The sequence below is a fragment of the Conger conger genome, chromosome 17 (genome assembly GCF_963514075.1).
Source record: "Conger conger chromosome 17, fConCon1.1, whole genome shotgun sequence".
Taxonomy (NCBI): domain Eukaryota; kingdom Metazoa; phylum Chordata; class Actinopteri; order Anguilliformes; family Congridae; genus Conger; species Conger conger.
The window spans coordinates 16,749,604-16,767,949 of record NC_083776.1 but is presented as its reverse complement, the minus strand read 5'-3'; the positions used below and the strand labels follow the sequence as shown (position 1 = coordinate 16,767,949).

Genomic DNA, 18,346 nt, shown 5'->3' with positions numbered 1-18,346 from the left:
AAATCATTCAGACGTAAATGGAATGATGTCATCTATAGGCACGTATGTATAGTGTGAGCAGGTAAGTAAAATGCGCAGCGTTTCGTTTACCGTGACACTTGTCAATGCCTCTTGAATGGCATTATTAATTCACGCAGACAAATCTTGAATTATTTGTTTTCACGCAGTGTAAGCACAGAATGACTCGGTGTCCCTTTTAAATTATGCATTTATGCTCTGTCCCTTTAACTGTACGGCTGGCTGGCGATTTCAGGAGAATAGCGGCGTTTAACTGTGTTGGTTGACGTCACTAAACTCTTCCAGCGGCTGTGTGGAGAAGGGCGAGAATGAGAGAGGGTAGGGGAGGAGAGAGCACGGTGGAGCTGTGTGCAGGACAACTGAGCAACTGCAAGTCTTCTCTGGCAAGTGTTTGGTCTTTTTATTGTCTTTGTGGACTAAAAACGAGTACTAACAAGTGGATGCGCTGCACCTGTTTTACTTGGAGGACAATCGAAAGAATTTGCGTCAAATGCTTCGCATTTCTGATGACATACATGCTTGTTGCCGATGTTTTGTGGAGCAATTGTAAACAGAGCATACTTGATGTTTGTTCTCGGTTCTGAATGGGACGTCTTTCACTTGTGTCTTGGTAAAAACATATACATAGTTGGCTTGTCCGACTTTGCTGTCATTGCACCAGATTCGGGGGTTAAATAAACTTTCTCTGTTGATGACAAACGGATAAAAAGCCGTCCATGTTTTGTAACTTTTGAGGAGGTGCGAGCTGCGGCATGATATTAAGTTAGCGACGCAAACGTCACTGGGTGAAATAAGACTTATTTGTTTTGGAAATAGTTCACATGAATCTAGTAAGACATTGGCCTAACTGAACAGCCTGTGTGCATCAGGTCCGAAGATTTTATTGATACACACGCAGTGATTCTATTGATACAGCACACGTATTATATTGACTTTACATATGAATAATGTAACTTTAACAACTTTCGAATAATGTGAAAAGTAGCCCGCGACATGCTTTTGCCGTATGAAACTGTAATTAATTTCAGATGATTAATTTGTAACAAATTATAAACTTTGCTGTGAGCAGTTAGCGTCATTAGTCATTAGGAGGTTACAGCCTACGGTAAAAAGCTGTAGCGTAACGTTAATCCTGTTGCGCTGTCTCCGTTTGATGCTGCGTAATCAGTTTTTCGTTTTTATTGGACAGCAGTAATGAAGCAGCACACATGCTTTTACAGTTGTATGTCTTCAGCAATGGTCAAATAATTTACTGCGAGACGGTAGTTAATTATAAATATTTAAATGGTTTTTGTTAATTGGTAGATTAATTGTAGGCTAGCCATTCATTAAAATCTCCCTGTCCTGAGTACAAATTCATCATCGTCTGCTCGTGAAAAAGAGCGAAGCCTTCTCTCCATTCTTTACGGCTCCCGTGCCTTTTATCAGGTCCGGTTTCATGTTGTGGAGTCCGACCCGGACAGTAATTATGCGTCACCGCTGGAGTGCTGTACTGTGCTCTGCTCTCAGCGCTCTGTTCAGGACCAGGGCGCAATTGGCCCCAGGGTGGTTCTCTTGGCTCTGTTGGCTGAATGGAGTTATTTCAGGGCTTTAGAGCTTCATCCTGTGGTTTTTAAAGGGCATAGTTAGGCGCACACGACTCTATCCAGAGCTTGCTTGTTATTTTGCAACCAATAACAGAGCTTCCAGACGGGCTTCAGCGCTGCACTGGTTAAACTCCAATACCATGCCACGTGACCATGGATCGCTGCTTTTAAATATATTTTAGTGTGCGATTTGAGTTTTTACTTGATCAAAGAGGGAATACGGTGAATTTAAAAAAATCATATGAAAGACGGTTGTGAATGTTTTTGTTTTGTTATTGCTGTGTTGTGCGACTTTATCGCTCTCTGCACCTTTGAGGAACGCCCCAGTAAGAGGCAATGTGTTGGCAGCTTCAGCAAACAGCATGTATTCTACCGCTGGAAGTACCTTTTGATTTTTTTCCTCCTCCCTCAAAACGCATAACCAGCAGCATTCTGTTATACTTTGCACTGTCAGGCACGAAGGGATATTTATATACAGCACACGCACGCACACCGTTAAATGCCAAAGTATTGGGATAGTGACACATTTTTAGTTTTGACTCTGTACTCCTGCACTTTGGAGTTGAAATAAAACAATGAATATGAGGTATAAAGTGTAGACTGCTTTAATTTAAGGGCGTTTACATCCATATTGGGACATCCCTGTTTAAATATGAATGCATAAAATGACTAGCCTTCTATATCATTGGAATAACACCGATGATACCGATCTAGTTAACCCGTTACCAAATTCATTACAAGTCCTACTTATGTAACATGGAACAGCAGTTGGCTATATTCTTCCCTGTAATTGCACATGTGAAACATTGTGAAATGAACAACGAGTATCATAACCATATTGAGAATGGCGATAACTTGTTCCACGTTACCTACATTGGAGTTACTCGGTAATAACCTCAGTTGAAACCAAATTAGTTACAATTTAACTACACAGCTATAGCTGCAACCTCATGTAATGTGGTACCATTGGTGTAAAACTCTTTTCTCCCAGAGTAATTATTGATCGCTATTGGATTTGGAAACTTGAACAATTGTTAAGATTGGTTAGATATAATCAATTCATACATTAATTCGATATATTGTTCAAGTGAGATTGTCTGCTGTTTGTGTGGTTACAAATGTGTAACCACTGCAGTTTATGAAATGTTTTTCTAGCTATATATCATTCTGGTTTCTTTATTTTAAGCGTAAGAATATGTTGCTGACCCGTAGTGCCCCAGCTGTCTCTGTGATTGCCACTCTCATATTTCTTCTAAGATGTTCCCTTGACCGTGATGGAAAATGTTAAGTTGCTGAGTGTTGGTACTTTGGATAACACTATAGATTTTTCACCATTGTTACTGAGACCAATGCGCCTGCCCTTTTTCTGCCAAATTACTTCCTAAAAACTACTGCCTTGTGACTCTCATTGGCTTCCAGTGACGTCACCAATGTGAGGCAGACACTTCATGTTGTTGCATGGTTGTTTTGGATCAGACGGCATGGGATCTCAAAGGACTAAAATGAGTCTGGACTTAGTAGGACCTCAATTTAACGCCTCATGTAAAAGACCGCTACAGTGTAGATTAAAGACCATGTGCGACTGAAATATTTTTGGAAATATACTCATTAAAATCCAAAGAAATCAATTCTATGGTATTGGGACTTTGAAGATTTCAGATTTTTTATTTTGTATTCTAAGAGTAAGAAGCTATTCTATCGCCCTCTGCAGGTGTTTTTTCATTGGCTGCTTTGGAGACCAATGGCAATTTACAGTTCAACCAATCAGCTGCACATGCAATTAGTGAACTTGAGACTTAGAGTGGCTTTGTGTATAATGGCGCTTACACCACGGATACAGGCTCTATAGTGGTGGTGGAGTGATTTCATCAGCCTCCTATGACCAGAAGTCTGAAGTGGATGGACATGGTTGGCATTGGATGGTCCTAATGTGGCCATTATTACTGGGTTCCCCATGTTGCCGGTGCGTTGGCTGCCCTAGGCTTGGGAACAGGTGCTCACACTTTAGCAGTGCTCTGACAACATCGGTATCTTCTAAAATGTTGCACAACACAGACTGTATGCCGCGGTGTTATTTTCTCCACACACATCCCAGGATGCAGTGCTGATGTTTGCCTTGTCGTGGGGAGCAGAAAAATAAATGCATTATTGGAGATTGTAGTTTTAGTAAGCTGAACAGGCACTTGCTGTGAATTCCTTCTTTTTTCTTTCAGCTTGAGTAGATTTATGCATCTGCATAATGTAATTCATGCTACTGTATTAGGAAAAAAAAGCCACATATTAATTAAAGTGAATATGGGTAAAATCACTTACAGTTCCCTGGTGTGTGTGTGGGTGACGCTGCAGTCAAGTGAGAGGCTTAATTAGCAGTTAAGAATGGGATTTGAAACAAAAATATAATTGCATTGTTGCCTCTGATATTATAGAGAATCGATTGTCTTGGAAAAACCCAGTTATCCGGGACTGAAAATGGATGTGGGAGACATTTGTTTGAGGGAAGGATGTAACCGAGAGAAGCTTAGTTCTGACAGAATTGAGTTTGAGATGCTGATTGATGATCCGGGTTGGGGTATGATTGAGCAGAGCTTTGGTGTGTGCGACTGACACAGCACGCATGTCAGTGGGTGGGAGAGAGCAGAGAGGGGGCATGTCTGGAACAGAGCAGCACTAGGGAGAAGCCATGGGGGGTGGGTGTTAATGAACCAGGGGATTATGTGGCTGTGGCTCTGCTGCGCTGAATATATCTGAAATGCATCCTGAAAATATGTCTGAAATGTGTACTGAAAATATGTCTGAAATGCATACTGAAAATATGTCTGAAATGCATACTGAAAATCTGTCTGAAATGCATACTGGAAACATAAAGTGCTTGGTGAGTGTATTATTCCTTTCATAAGATTTAAATGAAAATATTCTTACAGTAATGTCATGCTCTGCAAAACTGGTCTTTGGTTATACCATTGTAATTCAATTCCCATCCAGCCTTTCAGCAACCTCTCTGAGACACAATCGACAAAGACTTTCTATTGAATTGGAAAACATGGGCATGGATGGGTAGAGTCTAAGCGTAAAATTTCAAAGACAATAATGTTGTGACACACAGATTTTTCCTTGATTCTATATAAATGTATTTTTGATTGATTTTGAAATTGCGAAGATAATGGCAAGTTGCCGGTCCATGAATGCCAGTGGTATTGCTTTTTTTGTATTAAGCTCGGGCGGAATTCTTCCCAGCTGTGTCATGAGGACTACTTTGCTAACATTTAGGAGTTATATCCTATTAAACAGCACATTACACACATCATGCTCTATGCCTTTATATCATCTGCAGGTCTTTTCACATGTTTGAGTGTTTCTTAGAAGTTATCCAGTAATTAGGGACCCAGTTGTAAATGAGGACCATTGACCTGTGTTTAGTGCTATAATACACAGTGCTGCATTGAGGTTAGCCCCAAAAGGTAAGCCCAAATGGTTTCATGGTTTGTGCTCTTATATTGGTTATTTTTTCCATGAGAAGTGTGAACACTCAAGTAGCACAGTCAGGTTTTGTTCTGAAAAGTAAGATGAGGAGTTCCCATTGAGCAGAGTAATGGGTTTACTGAAGACCTGAGGCTCATTCCAATCCCTTATTTCTAATTTTTTTTCTTGTACTTGTTCCTGACCAGGAAATCGATCGAAGTCTGCCATTTTTAAGGACATTCCAACCTGTTAAATGTTCGTTCTAGGAGTTAGAAGTAAAAGTTAGGAACTCCAAATCTTTACTTTGAGCAAGAATACGTTGGCGCATTGCAGACATTTTTTCGGGAAGCCTGACATATAAATGATCGACCTGTGGGTCCACCTCTCCCCCATCTACCTCGTCTGTAACTGACATGGCTTTGAACTGACGTGGCTTTGAATTTGCCTCATTTACTTTTTTCAATTTCCCTGTCTTCACTTTTTTTCCTGCCACTTTTCATAGCCTCTCCTGATGGGTGGAGCTAGAAGTAGAAAAGAATAGCAAGAAAGAGAAAGGATGAGAATGCGATTTGAATGAACCCCTGGTCTGATAACTCTTTCCATCCCGTGTGTCAGTGTGCTGACTGGGACAGACAGTATGTGTTTAACCTGCTGCAGGCTCTGCAGTGTGCTGCATCATACTGTGTTTCTGCCCTGAACAAACCAAGAGGAAGATATGGGCACGGTCCTGAGGTTCACTCTGATTACTTTTCCATATCTACGCATATTTTCTGTTGGCTGTTTTTACTGTGGTGTTGTTTACAGTGAGATCAGTGAAATCCTTCATTATGAAGGTGTTGGGTTCAGATACCCATGATATCTCAGAGTCAGAGAAACGGTGAGCTGCGTACCGTGTGCTGGGCTGTGGATCTCCACAGCTATCTGCACAAAGAGAGAAAGAAATTATGTTTGAATGGAAATGAGGCGGTTGCTTGTGCAACAATGACCCAATTTCAGTGAAACAAACAAGAGATTGTTTGTTAGCAGAGAGCGCAAGAAACATCATGTGCCTTGCACAGTCAGCCTTTACCTCCATTTCACTGGGCGCTGAGTCCTGCCACCAAGACACTCATTCACAGAAAACGAGATGTCTGTTTTAGTAACACAAGTTACCGTTTTTTTTTCACCTTGTACAGTATTGGGAGTTTATTGTTGACTTTATTGGCTTTCTTTTTGGATGCAAGTTTTGTAACATAAAGAGTCAAACTTGTAGGTTGGGGGGAGACAGGGACACATGACGCATACATGACACCTGCATAAACACTACATGACACCTGTCATAAGCATTCATATATGTCTGTACCACTTGGTGTCAACTGTCATAAAGAGTCACTCACACAAATGATGATTTGCTGCCACGCGAGGCACCAACCAGCTCGTCAGGAGCATTTGGGGGTTAGGTGTCTTGCTCAGGGACACTACGGCACACCCAGGGCGGGATCGAACCGGCAACCCTCCGACTGCTCTTTCCGCCTGAGCCAATGTTGCCCCCATTTCCCCAAAGTGGTTATGATTCTAGGACTCTGCAGCTTGCGGGGTACCCACAGTTAGAAAGGGCCCACAAAAATTCCAGTAGGATGGGGGGGCCCCACAGCAAGAATCTTTCAGGGGGCCCAGAATTCTTAGCTGCGCCCCTGTTCAGGGGTGTGGGGGAGGGGAGGGGAGACTGGAGACAGGCCCCCGCACAGTCCCGTCACGATAGCACGAAGCACCACATTACTATTCAGTCTTTAGAGCACTTAATTCTTAAATAAAGCTCATATTCCACTTACTGTTAAAATGGGGGATGAAATAGCTGTGGATTAAATGCATTCTGTTTATCTTTTAGTTTACTGTTTAATTGGACATGGAAAATGGTTATTCGTTTTTGACTACACCAGGACCATATTATCCAAAGCTTTTAATATTGCCAACTGCTGATGTGTACTGCTGGCTATTACTGCCTTCCAAAAAGCAATAGCATCGCAAATAACTTTCTATAAACATTTAGCATTTAATGTTTTGTACATTAAAATGTGCCTTGGCTCTCTGTCCACTTAAATTCAGTATAAACAAACCACAAGTTAATCCATTGAAGAGTACAGGCCCGTGTGACAAGGCAGTATGACGGAGTTGACGCTGTTTTGCGCTTTGCCCGTCTTAGAACTGACACACGGTGTTGGAAATGCTGTATTCTGACTGAGTTGACTGGATAACTGCACTGAATAAAACCCAGAACAGTGTTTTACTTCAATCCATGTTCCAGATGTAGGAGGATTCTGGGTTTTACTCAGCGCAGTTATCTCTCTAACTCGGTAATCCTGCTTTGTGATATAGGGTTTTTTGGAGTGTTTTTTTCTTTTTCCTTTGAAAAATGACAAGTGTTTTTTCAAACTCCATTGCTTCCAGTTACCAATAGTGGTTGTTACTGTAAATCAGCATTGGAATTCTCAGTCGTTTGGTAACAGTAATAAAATATATGAAATATTGTATCTACTAATAAGTAGTAATGGCCTAATTTTATGTAATGTTTTACATGGCAGCTGATATGGCATTGTTGTTTGCCACTTATTCAAACAGCAGTGAACGGAGTTGAACACTGGGAGGATTCCAATCTAAGTACTGAAATAAATGTCCTTTAATTCATATTTATATCTATAAATATGCACCATCACAGTCACTCCGAGTATAAGGATTGTATTGGCATTTTCGAGTAAAACACCAAATAAAAGGTGGGTTTAATGCGACGGAAAGTTCTGGAACACAGTAACAAAAATCTCTGCACTATATCCGTTGTCATAAGAAGTAGATGTGAATACAAAAGAGGAACCGTCATGTTTGTGCTCTCCTTGAAGAAGAGTTTTTAAAATTATTTGTAAGCATGTAAGAGCAAAGCATATATTCTTAAAAAAGGTCAATTTCAGCCCTTGCATTTATGTTTAATTTATTTCAGTCTCCAACTCGCCATGTAATGTTAGTAATGCACACTGTGCCATGGTCCTGTCACCCTAATCAAGGTCTTCTGTAGTTCCAGCCAAACCAGTGCTTGGATGTATTCCTCTGAAGTGTTTTTTTATGATAGAACAGGGGAGAGAGGACTCACTGTCAGAGGACTGACTGCTGGCGTTCTATATAGTTTCATTTATGGCACTTAAATGTGCCTGGAATATTCAATGCTGTGGAATGAGGGTGTTTTGTAGAGGGTGATTGCAGTGATGATATTGAGGAGGGTGGGGTGGGTGATGATTATGTTAAAGTGCAGACTGTCATCTGTAATTGAGGGCATTTACAACTATATTTGGTGATCTGTGTAGGAATTGCATCCCTTTTTATACATTCTATTTTATACATTTTATACATACTTGATTAACAAACTGTTCATTTTGTAAGCCTATTGTTTGGCCTATAGTATGTCTGCTTGCTTTTTTTAAAATTATTGTTCAACCTCTTAATGGCTTCCTTGACTTTCATTAGCAAAATTCTGGTCCTCATGTTGACAAATGCAAATAAAAGCCTGGAATCAACACTAGATACTGGAAGATTTCTTATCTGCATTAAGGAAGTGATAAAATGCAGCCAACTATTCCAAGACAGCGGAGAACCCAACTGTCCAATTTCTTTTGGTCCTCTAAAATGGGTGGGGGGGGGGTTTATAAAAAGTGATGCAATTCCTACACGGATCACCCAATATGGATGCGGATACCCTCAAACTAAAGGTGACAGTCTGCACTTTAACGTCATGCATTATTTCATTTCAAATCCAATGTGTTGGTGTTACTGAGCCAGAAGAACATACATTGTACCACTGTCCAAATATTTACCGACTCGACTGGACTGTACATGGATAATAATGTGAGCTTGAAACATGGCCTCTTAGAGTTGCGCTGATGTGGAACTGCCAGAGATACGCGGTTGCAGTAGATCCTAACATCACGCGGTGTTGGAAATGCTGTATTCCTACCCTGGTGCTTGTTTATTGAAAAAATGGCAGCTTTGAACCGGAGTTACTCAGGAGAATGTCTCATTAATTTCACGTCCTGTACTGTTACGCACTTCTGGCCCCTCCAGTCCCTCTGCTGGTAATGGTAAACATTACTCTCGCCCTGGCTGTCACATTAAAACTGCTATTTACCATGCCTCTGCTCTGACCTCCAGAATCTGTGAGAAATGTGCAGGTTGCTCTTTCATAATAGACGACAGTTTGGCCTGTATTCATTCAACATTTGTCCTGAAAATTGACTTTAAAATAAATAGACGCCTTTCGCTTTTTTTTCACAAACTCGATGTGGTGAGTTGGTGATCACTGAACAATGTAAGAACTAAGTCTTACTTGTTATAGTTTAGTCAAAGATGGACATATTTGGATTGCATCCCTTTTTATACATAGTGCCCCCCATTTTAGGGGACCAAAAGTAATTGGACAGTTTCTGATTAGTCGGGTGCATTCAATCACTTCCTTTGTGCAGGTATAAGAAAGCTTTCAGGATCTACTCTTGATTCTGTGCCTTCGATTGCCTTTGGAGTCTTATTTGCTTCCGTCAACTTGAGGACCAGAGTTGTGCCAATGACAGTCAACGAAGCCATTATGAGGGTGAGATGTAAGAAAATAAAGTCAGAGGCGTACTGGATAGTCTGAAGTCTGAAGTCTGACGTACGGATTTCAGCCTGTATTGCTAAATCAGAATGCGAAGAGAAAGGAATCCTTGCCGTGTTGCCAGAGTAAATGACTAAGATGCGCAGACAGTTTCCCAACACTCAAGTTGGGAGATTTATGCTGCTGTCGATTGCTTGGCAGTCGGAGAGGAACTGCCGTTCGCACGCAGGCAGTGGGGCCCCACACAAAGCGCACAGCTCACTCTCATTATGTGAGTGGCCTTTGGGTGCTGCCTTCACTTAGCCTGCCTGGATTGATAACTTTTGGGTATATCAGGGGTGCTCGGGCGTTTCTGTTAGACGGCCCAGTTGACCTTTCCGAAACCACGTTAATCAACATTTCTCAGAACGTGCCTAGCGTGAGAGGAAGGAAAGAAAGGCTAGACTTGCAGTTCCTGCTCAAGTGCCAAAAGCAATTAAACGGCGGCGTTTACAAACTAAAAGCGCTTCCTAAGAGGACGTGACATTTAATGATTTCTGCGGGCGCACCGCAAGGTGAAATATGGAGTCCGCTCAAATTAAATGCTCGTTATGGTAATATAATGTACCAATCAGCATTAAATTGACTTGGCGGCTGCTATACCAGCTTGAATGAATATGATTAAATGCAAGTTTTCTGGCCCCGGGTCATGGTTATCAATCATACTTTGAGTGACATTTCATACCAACGCTCGGGCTCAACAAATTCTAATTCTAATTTTCTACTTGGGGCAAATCTGTCTTGATGAGGCAGGTTGCCTACATCCAATATGCAGCTGGTCTGAACTGGATATTGGATTAAATACTGTGCTGTTCATAGCCTACAATATATGAAAACATGAGCCGGATGTATAGTTGTGCCCCGAGTTCCCTCTGCCATTGTCTTGTCTAACACTATCAGAGTATACTGAACACTGGAGAAATGGATTGTAATGGATGATGGAAGGCTAGATCTTCCCTTTGACATACCCTTGGGTACAAATGCCTTCTCTTTACAGTACTGTTGAGTGATAATAAATGATGGGCTGTTGTAGAACGTCCTACATCCAATATTATGGGATTGGTTGCACAATGCGAGACTGATTATTCTCCTGTTGATTAATTGCCATATAACAATATTCATACTTCAAAGTCTCGGGCCGTTAACCACCCTGCATTGCCATAGATTACATTACGTTACATTTTAGCTTTTAACTGAAGCGATGTACAAAACAATGCATAGCAAGGTCATAGAACAAACTACAGAACAGGTTGTAAAGCCATGACCATAAGTCTAGTACACAGGGTAGATAGACCAAGTCTTTAAGTTAGAGGGTCAGGAACTAAAGTTCCAATATCAAAGACTTGCATATGCATAGAAATGGAGTAGTCTATGTCTCCCATACCATTGCTACAACTAAAATGCATGGGAAACATAAAAATAAAACCGTATTTTAAAAACCTTTAATCAAGTACAAAACTAAAGCCATTATGCACACATCCAGCAGCAGTAAATATAGTTGCTTTGATGGCACTAGAGTTTGGATTCTACAGTTGCCTCTATCAGCTATCAAAAACATAACATGTGAAAATATATTTTACAATGAAAAACGAAGCACACATTACCTTGGTGTCATGCATTTAGGTACTGGTATAGTGAGCAGAGCATAATATTTTGAGTGATTTCTTGGAAAACAAACCCCCAAGGGTTGCCTTTCAAAAGATTATGCTTGTAGTCAAAAGGGTTCAGGAATCATAAGCATTTTATTTTGGGAATGTTAAACGGGTGAGGCGATCATGTTGTAGTGTATAAGGAGCCTCCAAGAAAGGCCAAGCCCTTCAAGAGCAAGGATGGATTGAGGCTCACCAATTTGCCAGCCGATGCATCAGCGAATAATCCAGCACTTTGAGAACAACGTTCCCCAAAGACAAATCGATAGGATTTTGGACATTTCACCCTCCACAGTGCACAATAAGATTCGGTGCGTAAAGGGCAAGGCTGAAAACCACTTCTAAATGTGTGTGATCTCGAATCCCTCAGACGTCACTGTCTTAACAATCGTTGTGCATCTGTAATGGATATCATGACATGGGCTCGGGAATACTTTGGTTAACCTTTGTCAGTCGACACCCTTCGCCGCTGCATCTACAGAGTTAAGGCTTTACGATGCAAAGCAGAAGCCGTGCAGCAATGCTGTCCAGAAGCTCTGCCGACTTCTCTGGGCTCTGTCTCATCTTAAATGGACAGTAGCACAGTCGAAGCATGTTTTGTGGTTTGACAAGTTAACATTTCAAATAGTTTTTTGGACAAAACGGCTGTCGTGTCCTCCGTGCCAAAGAGGAAAAGCACCATCCAAGCTCTTCTCAGTGTCAGGTTCAAAAGCTAGCATCTGTCATGGTATGGGGGAGGTGTGGTGCCCATGGCATGGCAAGGCAACATGCACATCTGTGAGGTCACCATTAATGCAGGAAAATATGTACACATTTTCGAACAACATATGCTGCCTTCCAGACGCCGTATTCTCAAGGGACGTCCCTGAATTTTCCAGCTGGACGACGGCAAACGACATTCTGCCCAGATTACAAGTGCATGGCTGCGTAAGCAAAACGTGCAGGTGCTAGATTGGCCTGCCTGCACTCCTGACCTGTCTCCCATTGAGAATGTGTGGTGCATTATGAAGTGCAAAATACAGCAATGAAGGCCCCCATACCATTGCAAAGCTGAAGACCTGCATAATGGGAGAATGAGGGAAAAAGCCCACTATAAAGTCAACCAGCTGATCTCTTCAGTGCCCAAACGCTTAAGAAGTGCTCTAAAAAGAAATGGTAATGTTACACAGAGGTAAACACTCGACTGTCCCAACTTTTTTGGAGCGTGTCATTTTTACATGGTTAAACCGAAATGCCCTTAATAAAAGCTGACAATCTGCGCTTTAACCACATGTGAATTGTTTGATTACGAATCTAAAATTGTGCAGTACGGGGTCAAATCCAGCTTTGTATGTGTGTCCCAAACATTTTGGAGCTCACTCTATATAGCTCTGTAAAATATATCCATTTCAGTACATATTATGTGAATATGCGTACCATATGTTGGAGGACATTCTGTTTCCTTCAGGCCTGATACCAGAGAGTGGGGTGTGTCAGAGCTCTGTGTAATCACTGATTTGAATATTTTTCTGTTCTATTGCTTAAAAACAAGATTTCACCATGGAAACCACCAATATTTATTCTTTTGTTTAGTCCAGCAGGCGACAGGATTTTAATGTAGCATCATGCGCGTTGACATTATAAATACCCTCTCCCTGATTCCTTGCTTCCTAAGCTACCAAGAAGTGTAATTCCTGACCAGTTTTTTTTTTGTTTCTGCATTTCTTTTGCTGTGCTAATGGGCACCTATGAAAAAGCTACAGGACCGTCAGAGCCACTGTTCTGAAGTGCTTTCATGGGAGTCACCTGTGACCAGTATGGAGGGTTTTAGGATTCACTGATGTGTTGTGATACAACAACATAAGATTCGTCTCTTCCTCCAGCAGACTTCTGAAGAGGCTGTGGCAATTTACCGCCAGCTTTGTTTGTCCCTGTTTATAGCAGATTTGGTTTTTATAGGTCATGAATATTATGAATTTGATGGTTTTGACACATTTGTTGTGTCTGCCATGAAGTGGTATTAAAATGCAAATGAAGCACCGTGGCCATTAATGAGACCCTGCGTGTCTGAAAGCGCACTCAGGCTAATGAGAGTTAGCGCGACCGCTCTCAGCCGCGCAGTCTCCGCTGTATTCCGAGCGACTTGCAAACTACTTTCTGAAACGCCACAACCGATTTCTGAGAGCCGACTTCAAAATGCCTTTGCGGTTGTGAGAGTTTCCGTCATGCCGCTTATTATTGTGCAGGTCTCGGGAGTGGCGTTGGTGTCAGGTGTCTGCTTTTCTTATTGCAGCCTGGCAGTGCCCCCCTGTGGGTTTCGGCTCCGGTGGAATGTGAAGGGAGGGTGCGGGAGGAGATAGAAACTTTTGAAATAACGTGACCGGTATGTAGTATCATGCAGTGCACCTTCTCTGTGTAATAAAGCCTGTGTTAATCCCTGCATTTGGTTGCTTTTATTGCTGTGTAAGCTGTTTATTGTTGTTCTTACTTAAGTTCATACCATTCTTTCATGCTGTGCTGTATAAAAACGGTTTATAGATATCATACATTGTCAGACGAATCAACAAGGCCCTAGTCCTCATCTTTGTGGGTATTCTTAGCACTTGAGACCGTACTTCCCTCTAGGGTTTTCAGCGCACATGTCCCTGGTTATGAGTATGCATTCTTTGATTGGTCGTTAGCATTTCAGGGAGGTTGTGCAGGTCGGTCCGCTGTCCAAGCGATATAACCGCATGTCTCACCCTGGCAGCTCCGAGACGTGTGGGGGTAACGTCGTTCAGCAAGATGGCTGGCGGCGATGCATACCGAGCCTCCAAATAATTTATTTACGTCGCTTTCTAATCAGCGTCTGCCAAGCCACCTCCCTGCAGATCTCGCGAAGCGCATTCCTATTAAAGCAAATGAAATGTACTTTGTCCGAAACGCCGCGCTGCCTCCTGTCAGAACCGTCGAGCGGTTGCGCAGGTCCGTTCTCCAGGTCTGCCTTTGCTCAGGTTGTCACAACCCTTGAGCTAGAATATAACTGGGACTGCGAAGCCAAGCAATTTACTGCTCCAGTACTCTGCTTCTTCTGATTGTGCTTTCAGAAAGCTTGGGCCGAATTATCGACAGCATGTTCCTCCCAGTTGTGCCGAAGGCGAGGTTTGAGTCTGGGGGGGGGGTCAGCTGCTAGTCTTATCAGTGATACAAAACCTCCAGCCGTACCCCCGTGACTTTTTCAGCTTTTTATTGGAGAGCAGATGATTGTTAGTGTAGAGAGATGGGACAATGAGAGAAGCGTGAGAGACATGCCATAAAGGTGTCCCACAGATCCCCAGACGCTGCACTCGCCCGAGCATTCCCAGATCCAGCCCTGTTTCAGATGCTGCGCTCGCTTGACCATTCCCAGATCCAGCCCTGTTTCAGACGCTGCGCTCTCCCGAGCATTCCCAGATCCAGCTCTGTTTCAGACGCTGTGATCTCCGGAGCATTCCCAGATCCAGCCCTGTTTCAGACACTGTGCTCTCCGGAGCATTCCCAGATCCAGCTCTGTTTCAGACTCTGCACTCGAGCATTCCCAGATCCAGCCCTGTTTCAGACACTGCACTCGAGCATTCCCAGATCCAGCCCTGTTTCAGATGCTGCGCTCGCTTGACCATTCCCAGATCCAGCCCTGTTTCAGACATATCGCTTTGCCCACCTTCAGCCACGCTTTGCTCGGTTGATTATTCCCAGGTCCATGTCCCTGTCTCGAACACCCTGCGCTCCCTCAAGCATTCCCCGATCCAGGTCCTTTATTTCAAGCTGTGCATTTTGATTGACACGTGACTGAGTTTTAAATGTATTTTTCAACTGGCCGCTGAGTCTTCAAACAGAGCTTTTAAAATAAATAAATAAATAAATAGAAATGAAGTGGGTGCTGACCCAAAAGCCTGTTCAAATCTTTGGGGAGTGATTTACTCGACTGAATGAAAAACCTGACCGCTCACTGGCTGCCTCCAGTCCTATTCCTCGTTCTAAATAAAAAATAAAGCTGTTCAGATTGGTTTTCTTTCCATTTCACTTTAAGAATTTGACATTTCTTATTAATAATTATCTGATTGCCTTCATAAATGGCTCTGTTTCTGCAGTTCTCCACTTGTTATTAAATTGTATCCTTAATTGTTTGGTGTAATTGTTTCTGTTGTGTCCTGTATATGTAAATCCATTCAGTGTTGGTGATTGAAATAAGTCACTGATTGTTGACGTGGTTGTGATGGCTGCTTTCAATGCAGTTGGTCAAATAGGGTGTGCCCATGATTTCCAAAGCTGGAAGTTTGATATGAAGGTACATGTAATGTATTCCCCATGGAAATATCTCATGGATATAAATTTGTTAATCCTGATTGTTGGATTGTGATAGGTCTTGTATGTTTTTTTTGTATTTATTTCTTTGCTGTTATAATGCACACAAAGTATTCCAGCACAGTTCAGTTGTAGCTCGCTCGCTTGATTTGAACTGCGCCCAGGTCTTTGGAGTGGAAAATCAGTTTGTTGATTGTGATATCGCTCTCGCCGGTTGGTAGACTCCCTTAAGGTTATGTTCCACTAAAAACGCATATTTGGTCTTCCAGATCATTTCAGAGGTACATACTTCAATTATCATGAGGTATGGACTTGAAAAAGATTAAATCCAACAAAATATGTAAATGAGCTCATTTGTATACTTTATTCAGGATTCAACATTTTTGTTGCAGTTTATAATCCGAACCAAGAAAGCTATCGTTATAATTCTTTCAGATTCTAAATAAGACGTGTTTGAAAATTGTTTTTGTATCACCATTACCCAATAGTCATTTTTTGAAAGATTTTGAAAGGTTTTTGAAAGCATCTAAAGTTTATAACACGAGTTGGCTCTAAACACTCTCCTGGATATGGAGTAAAGGTTTGCAAAGTTTCATGATGATAGGATGACTATGCGCTGAGAAATTCAACTATATCAAGTTTTGAGAATATTGACTCCAAAGATAGAAATGGTAAGTAATTATACTAATTTCACCATATGGCATAATCATTCAGAAGATGGCATTATCCTGAAAGTTCAGTAGTTGAGGGATGATTTGCAAAGGTAATTTTGACTGAAAATTTTTTTTTAAATGAATGAATGAATGAATGAATGAATGAATGAAAGTGGAAGAGAACCATAGCGGAAGTTTGCGGTTCAACATGATCCCCCTCTCTGTTGGGCCTTTTTGTGTGATCACTTTAGTCTGAGGAAAGTGAGCAGATCAGCAGGGCGGTTGCCCACGTAACTGCCTGATTACGACTGTGTGACCACTGCAGCTCTTTTGGCATTCTCTCCAGAGGAGACCCAGCTCTATGACCCTGGAGCCCGGCCTCTTCTCCAGGGAAGACCCAGCTCTATGACCCTGGAGCCCGGCCCCTTCTCCAGGGGAGACCCAGCTCTATAGGCCTGGAGCCCGGCCTCTTCTCCAGGGGAGACCCAGCTCTATGACCCTGGAGCCTGGCCCCTTCTCCAGGGGAGACCCAGCTCTATGACCCTGGAGCCTGACCCCTTCTCCAGGGCAGACCCAGCTCTTTGACCCTGGAGCCCAGCCCCTTCTCCAGGGGAGACCCAGCTCTATGACCCTGGAGCCCGGCCCCTTCTCCAGGGGAGACCCAGCTCTATAGGCCTGGAGCCCGGCCCCTTCTCCAGGGCAGACCCACCAGCTCTATGAACCTGGAGCCCAGCCTCTTCTCCAGGGCAGACCCACCAGCTCTATGACCCTGGAGCCCGGCCTCTTCTCCAGGGCAGACCCACCAGCTCTATGACCCTGGAGCCCGGCCTCTTCTCCAGGGCAGACCCAGCTCTATGACCCTGCAGCCCGGCCCCTTCTCCAGGGGAGACCCAGCTCTATAGGCCTGGAGCCCGGCCTCTTCTCCAGGGCAGACCCAGCTCTATGACCCTGGAGCCCGGCCTCTTCTCCAGGGCAGACCCAGCTCTATGACCCTGGAGCCCGGCCTCTTCTCCAGGGCAGACCCAGCTCTTTGACCCTGTAGCCCGGCCCCTTCTCCAGGGCAGACCCAGCTCTATGACCCTGGAGCCCAGCCTCTTCTCCAGGGGAGACCCAGCTCCATGACCCTGGAGCCCGATGACCCATCCACAGATCTTCTTTCTTCCATTCCAGTATTCCAGTCTGACCAACACAACAAATTATTTTCAAGCAGTCATTTTCAAACATATGTGCGTGGGCTTTTCATATACATGAAAGTTAATATAAAATATAATTGCTAATATCAAAACATGTATTTTATTGCTTAGTTATACATCTGAATAATGTAAGTGAGCTTTATTTCTGTTAATGAGACATGGCTCCAACCCTGCTGACCGATGAGTGATAATCAACTCCGTCTTCACCGCCTGTGATGCTTGACTTGTTAACCCTCTTTACAAAACAGCATTTGAATCTAAATATATTTCAGTCTGTATTTTTCAGTGAAAAAGCTATGGAAGATTGCATTATTATGTGCACCTGGTTGCCAATCACACACACGCACACACACACACACACACACCCACACACTCTTGTGTTGTTTTAAGTCGTGGCACCTCTGCAGATGAGTGGGACAGTTTGGCTGAAGAAGTGTGTTTATTTCATCAGAGCAGTGTTTGGCAATTTCACGTTAGTCACGGCACTAAAAGGCTAATGAGGGGGGCAGCCTTCAAGCACTGATAAGCTGAATGTGATGCTCGCGGCTAATATCTGAAACTAATAACATGTTTACTGCTGAATTTCTGCCAGGGTTGCTCTGCTCTGACTCACTTTATACGTGTTAAGTAACAGCATACACCAGTATGTGCTGCCCTTGCTACTACAACTCATAAATTATCATTTCTAAAATAAAATCAACCATTAAATGGAATCGCTATCTTCTGGGGATCTTCCAGAGGGACATTTTCCAGTAAAATTAAATTGACTCTGTTGACAGTCCTGTTCCCATCAATTTCTTAGTTTCCTGCCATAATAAATTTATAATTGATGCTT

At 42.8% G+C, this 18,346-nt stretch overlaps 1 protein-coding gene across 3 annotated transcripts in view; it reads left to right on the top strand.

The window, feature by feature from the left end:
• The first annotated feature begins 294 nt into the window (after nucleotides 1-294).
• The window catches only part of gulp1b (GULP PTB domain containing engulfment adaptor 1b), a 106,993-nt gene continuing 88,941 nt past the window's right edge, over nucleotides 295-18,346 (top strand). For all 3 annotated transcript variants that reach the window (XM_061226239.1, XM_061226240.1, XM_061226235.1), the window contains exon 1: nucleotides 295-405. The gene's annotated coding sequence lies outside the window, so the exon portion shown is untranslated. The remainder of the gene's footprint in view (nucleotides 406-18,346) is intronic.